The sequence below is a fragment of the Argiope bruennichi genome, chromosome 4 (genome assembly GCF_947563725.1).
Source record: "Argiope bruennichi chromosome 4, qqArgBrue1.1, whole genome shotgun sequence".
NCBI classification, from domain to species: Eukaryota; Metazoa; Arthropoda; class Arachnida; order Araneae; family Araneidae; genus Argiope; species Argiope bruennichi.
The window spans coordinates 60,274,368-60,286,612 of NC_079154.1; positions in this window are offsets into that span (position 1 = coordinate 60,274,368).

Here is a 12,245-nt window from a genome sequence, read left to right on the forward strand (position 1 = left end):
TTTATATAAAACGTTTTAATCTTATAAATAACTGTTTTCAGTATTTCCAAGATGCATCATAATAAATTTGAAAAAAGTAAAAAAGAATATCCCTCGACAGTCTCTCCAATCCCACAAAATATTATTATTTATGTATCAATAAAAAATAATAAATCAAGATTTATTTCGATTTCCAGCGTTATTTATAAGGATAATAAAACGAACTTAACAGAAATAGATCAACTTCAACCTCTTAAATTTCGCAAGTTTCCTTTGAATAAATCACGACGAAATAAATCTAGAATCGAATTCGAGGCACGAAGTTTCTTCCGTTGCCACTCTTCAAATGCAAATATGACATGCAAACGATTTTTTTTCTTCCGACCGGCATTAGATCATTTTTGTGCAAAACCACATGTCGCACTGAGGGACGAGGCCCATCATAGCCAAAGAAAAATGCTAGCATACAAAGAAATGACAGTTTTTCGATTCTTTTTGGCTGTTGCTATGACTACAGAGACAGTGGCTGTGTGTATAATACCAGGTCAATTCTCGATCCATATATTGGGCATAAATAGGGGTACTTTTCTGACTTAGAACTTCCGTTAGCCAAGTGGATAAACATTATATTGATAGTTGGTACGGCACGGAGATGATGGTGATAATAAAAAAAATGTCACTCCACATTTGTAGGGGAGCGGATAGAGAATGGGCCTGGTCGTATTATAAAAATCTTTCGGTTGATGGAAAAAGAGCGAGGTATAGTTTCCGCCTTTTAGTGAAAGATGGGCAATGTTATATTTTATTGCCCAAGAAAGGAGAAAAATAACACTTTTATGCGTTTCTTTATTTTTATATTTCCCTCTGTTTTCGAATTTAGTATGATTCAAAGTGAAATATGATAATTTTCCTTCAGTGACTGCTAGACAAAAAAACGCAGAAATGTATTTTTCAGTCAAAATTGTTTCATAAATGGCGTTTATGTAAAAAGTCTTCAGAAAAAATATTTTTTAGGAAACAACTTCACAATCCGGTTTGCGGTATATGAGTAACAATGTATTATAAGGATTATAGTAATTATAGATAAGCCGTGTGAAAGTAGATTTTTTATAAACTACTTTAATATGCTTCAATTTTTATAACAAATGCAATATCTGTTTTTAACATTACCAAAACAAATAAGCATTAAAATCACTTACCTGTTGCAATCGGGTGATATCACTCGAAACTCGCTATTCCTATGCTATAGTTTTCCATACCAAGAATTCCAAATGAAGGGTCATAGAATTAATGAAAAGGTGTCTGCGTGCCTTTGAAACTGGAACCAAATTAGATGCATTCAAGAGTATATGAGCAACATGTGAGACGGTGGATGGGATATTTTCCCATAACAGTCTGCCACGTATCGTTTGATTTAATGAATGTTTATCTTACGGATAGTATAAATAAGGTTATTTTGAACTCGCAGTTTAAGATATATGTTGCGATTCTAGTAGATTAACAAGCACTCGCATAGAGTATGGGAGTATAGAAATAGCTATTTCAAATGATTATTTGCCAAATAGATAAAATATAGCAATAAATCCCATTCATTAATAGGAGACAATAAGAATTCTATAAGGTGGAATATATAAAAATATATATAATAATAATATATAAGAATTCTATTTCTGCGGTATGAATAAATTTTAATGTAATATTTTAAAGCTAGTATCAGTAATCTAGTGATAAAACTATTTATGAAATGAAAAGAATTACATAGGCAACTGTATCAATTCGTTTTTGGAAGAATGATTGCTATTTCGTTGAAATGCTAAGGATAAGCTTAAACGTATTTAGCATCTTTTAAATCAGCTTGCTTTACTTGTTCAAGTTACGCGGCTTTTTCCATTCATAATTTTTGCCATCAATTTTTTTTTTGCTTTTATTACTGTATTTATTTTGTTTGTATGTTTGTACATTTAAATATTTTCATTTTTTTATATTATTTTTTGTATTTCTTTTTCTTTTTTCTCTTTGGCTTTTATGTTGCTATTTAAAATTAAATTTTAATTTAAAAAAATATTTTTTAAGCATTTTTGTCTTTTTTATAAGACTCCCCCCCCCCCTTTTCTTTAACTTGATAACGAAGTAGTAATTAAACAGAAAAGCTGCATTCTGAATAAATCTCAGTTTACTATGATAGTTTAGGGAAAACTAAACTATCTATGTATTAAAAGATTGAAAATCTAATTGAGTTTTTTTTTTGTAAACACTTTTCTTTCCTTATTAATCATTCTTTTATCTTTCTTTTTTTTCGTCACTTTTTATATTATTTTGTTTCGTAAACAGTACTTATTCTCATCTTACATTTTGCCCGTTTTCTGTTTTTATTTTATGATTGGTTCCGTCACTTGCATTTGTGTAATTTTGCGTCTTCTGAGCTCTTGTTAACCAGAATATTTATGCCAAATTTTCTAACACGGATGTGCAGTCCAACCTTATGCACCCGATACTGGCCTTTATTCCCCATAAAAACTTTTTTAAATAATTAAATTTTGAAACTGGTAGCCTGGTGTGAACTGAGAAAGGTCATTACTCTCAGGGTTCGTCGTTTGTCTTCCACTTCATATTCATGACAATGCTTTAAGAATCTTAAGGCTATAGTTGCAAGGGCACGAAACGGCGTTATGTTGTGTTATGTAATGTATGTTAAAAGTAGGAATTAATTACAAAATAATCGGCTTTTATGTTTATATCTACTGACTGGTAGCAGAAGATATATACTCGTACTCACTAAGCGCCTTAAGGCTGTGCCTCTGGAGGTTGCTAATACTGTTGGTGCAGTAAGTTAAGCATTCTGTCTGTAAAATGGAAATACTATAATAGTTAATTGGTTCTGAAATTGTGTTTGTCCAACTAAATGTTAGTTTTAATATATTCTTTTGTGATCCCTGATACAACTGAATTGCTCTGATATTTAAAACACCACACAAAAGGCGGGAAGTTTTTGCAGTAGTTCTTTCATAAGCATAATTTTAAGTCAAGTTACTTGTCTCTAATATAAGAATTGTAGCCCTTTTGGATCCAAATATAATAAGCTTTACAAGGATCCTTGTACACTTTGTTTGCTGTTTCGAACGAGAACTCCAAATTGAATTTTTTTGCAATTTCTTTTTTTAAGCTGTTGTGGTTTCTAATAGACAAAAAGACATATGTAACTCAAAAAATGGATGTTCCGAACTTTGAGAAGTGAAACGCAGATCTTCATCAGAATTCAATGTACTATTTTTTTTTTTTTTTTTGACAATTATGGTTTTTGTCCTAGACTTATTGTATGAGAAAATAAAAATGGAAATATATTTGGGGTTTCTTACGAAATCATTTTCTAATACGATTTTAAGCGTTAACTGGGAAATTTTTAGAAGGCATGTCGTTTCATTTCTCAGATCATTTAGCGGCAGCAGATCCTTTTAATGATTCGATACAATATGAATGATTAAGAACAAACAATTTTTCAAAGATAGAAAAAACACACATAGTGAATACAAAAGGAAATTTATATTCTGAAACATATAAATTATGATTCATTTTACTAAAAATGCATCTCAAAGAGAATAATCTCTAGAGTGACAGAGCCGACACCACTGCAAACACCAATTTTATAGAACATGAAACCGAAACACTAATTTAAAAGAATAGTAAACTTCTGGTGGAAAAAAATCTGTGGTTCCCCCTTTTGTTTCGTTGCACCTATTTTTAGATCGGTTCCATAGAAATTCCTTTTCATCGCAAAGTTGCCAAAGCATCAGAGAAAAATTGTAGCGAAAAAATGTTTCCTCTCACAAAAACGAAAAGAGAAATAATCCGTTTCTTTTTTGCCCAACACTTCTGCAGACAGAGAGGAGAACGAACACATATAAAGAGGATAGGGGAAAAAAATCTCTCCCAAAGCACATAGGCGCCGAATCCAATCGGAAAATTTAATTTCTGCCCTAACTCTCCTGAGAGTTATTTCTAATAGAGAAAAAAATACACAAAGAAAGCGAGTTGCTTCGAATTTAAGGGACAACTGAGTGTTCGCGCCGTAAAAGTATCGCCGTCCAACTATAAGATCCCGCCTTGGGATTTTTACACTAAAGATATAAGTTGGAATCTCATCGGGCACAGATTGGTGGTGGTTGCCAAGTTTGGCGATTTTTGGATTTCTTGGCGAAGTTTCTTCTGAAACCGGAATTATCTCTGAGATTAGTGTAGGTGGAATAATTTAATCAGTAGTTTGAAGAAAGAAACAGCTACAAGCAAAGTTTTTTTTTTTTTTTGAAGAAATAGAAAAATTTTTTCACTTTTTCTCATTTATTGTTCTTTAAAAGAACTTTTGTTTAAGGTTCTGAACATATAGAGCTGGTCCAAACCAAAGAGGTACAGATGCGAAGTAAATTTACAGAAAATAATCTGTCATAACAAAAGAATAATCTATGGCATTTTGTTATTTGTTACACATACATTTGTGCAATGAGGACTTAAAAAATTAAATAATTTTTATTAAGTAAACATTTTAATCACAATAATAAGAATCTTAATAAAAGCAATTTATAAAAGTTTTAGGTTCATAAATTTATAATAATTTGATATGAAAATTACAAAAATGTTGTTACATTAAGGGATTTTTTTTTGTTTCAGTTTCTTATATGCTTTATAGCAAATTCGTCGATAATATCATTATAGTTTAAGTTTTTAGTGAAATTCGGATTCTACAGATAAAAATGCCTAAACACAAATTTTTATCAATACTAGATTTTAAATATTTTATTATTATTTTTAAATTTGGCAAAGATTTTTTGATAGATGCGACGATAATTTGTAAAACTAATATAATTTTCAGAACAATAATAAAATTAATTATAATAAATTCCAACAAATAATAAAATTAATAAACAATAATAAATTCCAACAAATAATTTAAAATAAATGTTGTTGAATTTATATTATTGTAAGACTAGAAAACAAAACTCGAAACTAAATTTTGATTCTATTGTATCGATAAGACTCATATAATTTTCAGAACAAAAATAAAATATATACCTCAAATAAATCATTTTCAAAAATATATTATAAAATTCATAGCATTGTGAAACTAGAAAGCGAAATTCGACGATAAGATTTGATTTCATTAAATAAATCAATGAAATCGAACATTGCTTTGAAAGTTGTGTTTTAAAACATGAAGATCGATTTTACTCAGTTTGTGAGTATTTTCCAATTATATTAAAAAAAATCATAATATCTCCTCTTGTGATTAATTACGAAAGTTTTCTTAAAATAAAAAATTATACTAAAAAATTAAACCATTCAAACATGTATTAGACCAGTGGATGTGTTATGTTTTCTTGTATTATTAATCAAATATAGGAGAAAACATTATGCCCCTAGCCCTCCTTGCAAAATCAGTCAGCGGAGGTGTGAAAGGGAGTGGGTGTTGAGACTCCTCACTGCTGTCAACACCTTTCGGACAACCTCTGTTTACATAAATAATTTATTCAATGATTATAAGCATCCATAAATTATCACTGGTTTTATACATGTTGTATGGATTTCGCTTCAATGGCACTCGTTCCTTTTTTTTTTCTTTTTTCCCTATCCGAATTTTAGTTATATGCATTGACAAAATTCTTTTTTAGCTGTAAATTGAATTACATTTGCTCTTTCTTGAAGGAGTCTTTATGTCTTTGGATACATTTAGCTTATTAAAAGGAATTGCAAAATAAGCATTCAAAAGGGTTCACTCTTTTCACATTATTTTAAAAACGTATTTAAACGAAATGTAGCAATGGGAAATGTTATTTATTTATATTTTTATAAATTAATGCTTTTAATAACGTTTTTTTCAAAAATTAATTATTTTGGGTTTCCGAATAAAAATTACGGATAATCCTTTAGCATATTTAGGATTCATAAATCTCTTTTGTACAGGGTTATTGGGAAATAAGTTACCCACTTCAGAGGGCTCTAAAATGCGTTCAATTCATCCAATTGAGATAAAATGCGAACTACAGTTTATTGAGATGATGCACTTCACATTTATTAAGTAAAAAATAGTACAAAAATTCACCGTTAGGTGGCGTTGTAATACACATAAAACTACTTAATATGGTTTATAATTGTTAAATAAAGTAAAATTAAAATTGCCCAATATGTCCTCTTTCATTTTCAACAATATGCTCTAATCGGAGAAGCATAATTTTTTTTATAAATGATCAGAGTGAATCTGCCGGAATATTAAGAATAGGGCCCCGAATGTTGTCCTCCATATCTGGTAGAGATGATGGCCTTTGACGGTAGATATTGTCCTTCAAATAACCTCACAACCAACAGTCGCAAGTGGTGATGTCCAGCGAGCGAGGAGGCCATGCTATTGGGAAATGACGGCTGATAACTCGTGTTTCTGTGAAATGCTGCATTAACAATCACTTTACACGACGATCAATATGAGGGGGTGCACCATCATGCATGAAAATGATATCTTCGAAGCATCCACACTGTAGAAGAGTTGGGATTACAAAATCCTTTAGCATATTATGGTGCCGTTGTCCTGTGACAGAACAGATTTGGATTCCATTTGAAGTTATCTCTTCAAAGAAATACGGTCCAATGATTTAGGTAGCTGTAAACCCACACCATATTGTCACTTTTTCAGGTGCAAAGGTTGTTCCTGGATAAGGTGAGGGTTTTCCTCTGCCCAAATTCGACAGTTGTGGGTGTTAACTTGCCTATCGAGGCAAAAGTAAGCCTCATCACTCCACAGAATGTTCCATAGCACGTTGTGTCAACCACCATTCGAGCAAGGAACTGAAGTGCAAAAGTTTTACGGACCTCTAAGTCCCCGTCTTGCAACAGGTACACAGGTTTGAGTCGCCAATCCAACAATTGATATCAATAAAATTACTAAAGTATTTGTTCCATACTTCAGAATTTTCCATGGCAGTAGGACCGTATTACTAAATCATAAATTCTTCAGCACCAAATATGATACAAGTGACACCCACCGATTTTAAATCAATGCAAACAATTTACTACTAATTAACTTTACTGCTATTTATCTCATATTTAATTATTAATTATTTAATTATATTTTGTTTTCAAAGCTTTAAAAGTTAATCGAAATCTTACTCAAAATTAATCTCATTTGAATTCTTTGCTGATTGCTCAATTTTACATGTCAATGGTTTTGAATGTTTTTTTTAAAGACAGGAAAAGAAAATGCAATTTTTCTCTAAGGGCTTTAAATGGCACCGCATTTTCTAGAAAAATTCATTTCTTTACAGATTGTGCTTTTTTTCTTGCATGTATATATTCCATTTTTTTAAAAAACCAAAAAACAAAAAAGAGACTAATAACTTAAAGTTTTAGATGAATAACTTATTAAAACATTAATAACAAAAAACAAAACAAAACAAAACAAAAACTGAAGGAATCATAAAATTTATTCAAAGAAAAAATTCACTCTGACATAAAAGATTGTCTTCGAAGACTTCAATTTCAACTCTGTTGGATAAAGGCTTATTCAATTCCCGAAAAGAAGAAACACCCTCGGAAACAAAAGGAAATGACTAGGAAAGTTGAGATTGCCAGATGATTGAAAAGATATTCGCAACCTACGATGACAAAAACTTTCGCTGTCGCTGTTTGTTTTTGCTTCCTCCGTCAGCAAATTGCCAGAATTTTAATGTCAAAACACAGAAAATTTGTCATTTTACACAGGGAATCTCTTTTTAGCAAGCACCTTTTAGTACTTTCGCACTAGTTTTCATAAGGCATTCTATTTTAGAGTTATTAAAATTTATGCAATGAGACGACAAGTAATAAAATAGTTAAAAAATAAATTTAGCTTAGAAAAATGTGCTAGGTTTAGTGCTGCAGAATTCTGGGGATAAAATGTGTATATTTAAGGAAATTTTTCTTTTCAGATTGAAATCTTCTATTTTTTCAGAACGCTCATTTAATTTGTAATTTATATATTTACATTGCAATAAGAATGCGAAATCGCGATCGATTGGTTTTAAAAAAGAAATCATGAAAAACCAAATAAAGTTAACAAAGGATTTTAAAAATCGGAATTAGAGTTTCAAGAAACTTGTTTTGCTACAGCTTAAACTTTTATAAAAACATTATAGTTAAACATCATTTAACAAGCACCTGGTATAACAGGTGATTCGCATAAAAAACGACAAGAAAAAAAAATGAAAAAAAAAATCACCTCGGCAAGCTGGAAGGCAAAGATAGATTCCTTTACATCTAAGTTGGTATCTGGCAACATAAATTGTTGATATTAGAAACAGTCAAAATTAGAGCTTGGAAATCACTTTTCAGCCCATAACTTTTAAGATATTGCAGTTATTGAAATACTTGAAGGTGCTTCGCATTACGAATGAAATTCGGGAGCGAATCACGCTTGTAATGCGAATTTTATTGCAATGCTAAAGAAATATTGATCGAAATATTTTATAATATACTTTTTTTTAATTGAAACTAAAAATGTCTGACAATTATTTTGTACTGAGCTAATGGATTCGGAAACTGGAATTTTTTTCAATCAATACAATCAGATTCTCTGAGCTTCAAATTATAGATTGTCTAATTATTGAAAAAGATGACAGAAGAAGCGAGAAAGAATAAACAGCCAGAAACTGGCTATTAAAGATTGATCCAGGAAATTTGGTTATTTATCATTTATTATAATACACATTAATTAATTAAATTAAAATATATTATAAAAAACTGATCTTACTCATTAAAAATGTTGCTCATACTATCTATTTAGTAAAAGCTCTGATAAAAATTATTCAGAGAAGATTTTCAGTATCTTTTAACATGAATTCACTACCTTATTAACACAAAATTAATGCTACGATATCTTCATAATATTGTACTGCCTACAGAATATCGAATAAAATCGTAGAATTAATGAGCAATGTCTACTTGTGGATAAAAGGAACAGCCAGGAATATTTTATTTTCTGGAGTATTTCAGTATGAATGCTTTGTTACTGGAATATTCTCAAAGTGGAATTAAAAAAAACATTGCTCCTTATAAACCCTGATATCGTGTCACTTTATTTGAGTAATATATTTATCGCCAGCTTTTTATCCTTGATATTAAAAGCAATTCGTAATAAAAACTTAAATAGCAAAAAAAAAAAAAAAAAAAAGCCCTGATTGGTTCTGCGTAGATCTAGTATGCTAGTCTAGTGTTATCTATTTAGTAAAATTTCTGATAAAAATTATTCAGAAATTTTTAATGCCTTTTAATGTGATTTCACTACCTTATTAGCACAAATATCCATAATACCGTAACGATATTTTCTTGGTTTTGCACGGCATCCCAAATATCGAATAAAATCTTAAAGATAATGTGCAATATCTTGTGCTACTAGGATACTTGTGAATAAAAGAAACAATTGGGAATATTTTATTTGCTGGAGTATTCCGGTACGAATGTTTTGTTATTGGAATGCTCTCAATTTAGAAAAGAAAAATCAAAAACATTCTTCCTTCCAAACTCTGATGTCTGGCCACTGTATTTGAATGGTGTATTTCATCATTAGCTTTTTATTCTTGACATTAAAAAAGCAATTCGTATAGAAAATTTCAATAGTAAAAATAAGCAAATAAATAAATAAATAAATTAAAAATTAAAAAAAAAAAGTGTTTGGTCCTGTGTAGATTTAGCATGCTAGTCTAGTATTATCTATTTAATAAAAGTTCTGAGAAAAAAATATTCAAAAAATTCGAATTACTTTTAATGTAAATTCACAACTTTGTTAGCACATGATACCTTCATTGTATTGTACGGCATCCAGAATATCAAATAAAATCATGGAGATAACGCGCAGTATCTTCTGTTACTAGGATACTTGGGAGTAAAAGGAACAACCAGGAATGTTTTATTTGCTGGAGTATTCCAGTACGAATGCTTTTTACCGTTTTCTATTCTCAAACTGGAATAGAAAATCGAAAATATTTTTTCTTGTTATACCCTGATATCTGGTCACTTATTTCGAATGGTGCATTTTATAATTAGCTTTTTACCCCTCTTATTAAAAGCAATTCGGAATCAATACTTCAATACGAAAAAAAAAATCCCATTTCGTTCCGTGTAGATCTAGTATGCACAGAACTGAAATGAAAAAAACATGCTGGATCCAAAAATTGTAAAGATTCATCTGATAAATGCTTCAGAATTTCTTGGTTCTTTTAAGCTTAGCAAGTGCTGAAATATTTCACAATTTATCACCTACGCAATAACACATTCCCGGAAAGATATGATTTCATCTCTTCAAGTGATTCAATCAGCACAGCATTTCCGGATAAAGTGAAACTGGAATCATTCTTATCAGAAATAACACTCGAGCACGTCTGCGATTCAGATTGTCCTGAAGTCATTGCTTTTTTTTTCGCCCACACGTACCCGGACCCACGCCCAGACGGGACATCAGATGAAAAGAACCCAGAGACCAAACGATTGATAATAATAATAATAAAGAAAAAGGGTCGAATTCATCTACATACGAAACTGAACGGAGCGTAAAAATGGTATCTATGACATAATACAGATTCTTGCACATCCAAACGAATTTGGAAGAAAGTCAAGAAAATAAAAGAAATTGGGAAAAAAAACTTTTTTAAAAGCTTTCCCTAATCCATTGCAATCTTTTCTCTCACTTTAAAATATTGCCTCTTTGAAATGACTGAATAAAAAGAAGAATAAAACGTTAAAGAATAAAATTATCCCCGCACCCAAACGCATCGCTTGAGAAGAACCTTCTTTTTTTGCTCTGCCTGCCTTTCCCTTTTTTTACGCTTGTATAAGCTTCGCCTTTAGTCTAGCATGTTTATCTAGATTCTTCTAGCTACGGAGGTTCTGTCCCCAAAAATTTTCAGTCCTGGGCTTTTCTTGTTGAATCAAGAGATTGCCAGAATGAGATATAGCCTTAACTCTCTTAAATTTCGGCCTTTTCTTTATTATTATGTCTTTTATTTTGCTAGAAGAAAAAGAAAAGATTAAAAAAGGCGGGGAGAAAGGGGAGAAACACACGAGATAGAGAAAAGTTAAGACGCTTCTATACTTCCCATCTCTTTCTTCATTTCTTCTCCCTTTAGTTTATTTTATTATTATTATTTCTTTTTAACAAAGAACCGTTGAAGCAGAAAAGGTTATTTATAGTCAAAAAACGATCTCTAACGTTTGCATTGTACACAATGCGCAGACGATGAGTGAAAAGTTTTAAAGCGGTAAAAAGTCGAGAATTCCTTTATTATTTTTTTTTACCGGCACAAGCCTTCGCAGGTGGAAATCCAAGCTGAGTTTTTTAAAAACTAAAATCGTCTGTAAAACAATATTGTTTACAGTAATCGTTTTTTTTCATTCGATTCAGATTATTTTTCAAGAACTATTAAAAAAATAATAGCTATTTTTTGTATTTGATAATGAATAAGAAAATACTAAGCATCTGGATAATTCTGAATGCAGATATTTAAAAAGACAAAAGAAAGATGATTTAATTATTAAAATCGAGAATTTAAAGTTTTGTTAAATCCAGTAAGAAGAAAAGTAAAATCTTTCAATCAATTAATTAATGGAAGTCCCACTCTTACATTATAACTTTTTGCGAAAAATTCTTTAAAATATATAAATTTATTTCGTGTATCTCAGAAACGGCTCTAACGATTTGGATCAAATTTTATATATAGACAAGGCTTTGCTTTTTAAGTTTATCTGTATAGGCTTCCTGAAAGTACGCATTTTCGCACGCATGCATGCACATGCACACACACATACAACATTTTTTTATAACTAAATATTGATATGTGGCTATACATGATCTGCATAACCATATCAGAGATGTAGCAGTGGTTAGGGCTTCGGAGGCCCATGTATTTTTCTCATGTTCGATCCCGCGTTTGCAATTCAATTATAATTCGCTTATAACTTTCAACAAGCCAAAAAATAGGATTTTATGTAAAATTTTACAAAAAAAAAAAAAAAAACATCAATATCGAGTGAAATTTGGTCTTCCAGGTACTTTTCAGTTGCATGAGAATTTGACAAAAAAATGTACTAATTTTCAATGAATCCTTCATATTTTCAAAAGTATGGGGATTAGATTATCATACTTTCAAATAGATGAGGGGAATTCTTGCCATCAGATTTATTATTATAAGTTTACAACAAAAGATTTCATATCATCTGCTGATTGTTGGTTTATAGGAGTGTGAAAACAATTTTAA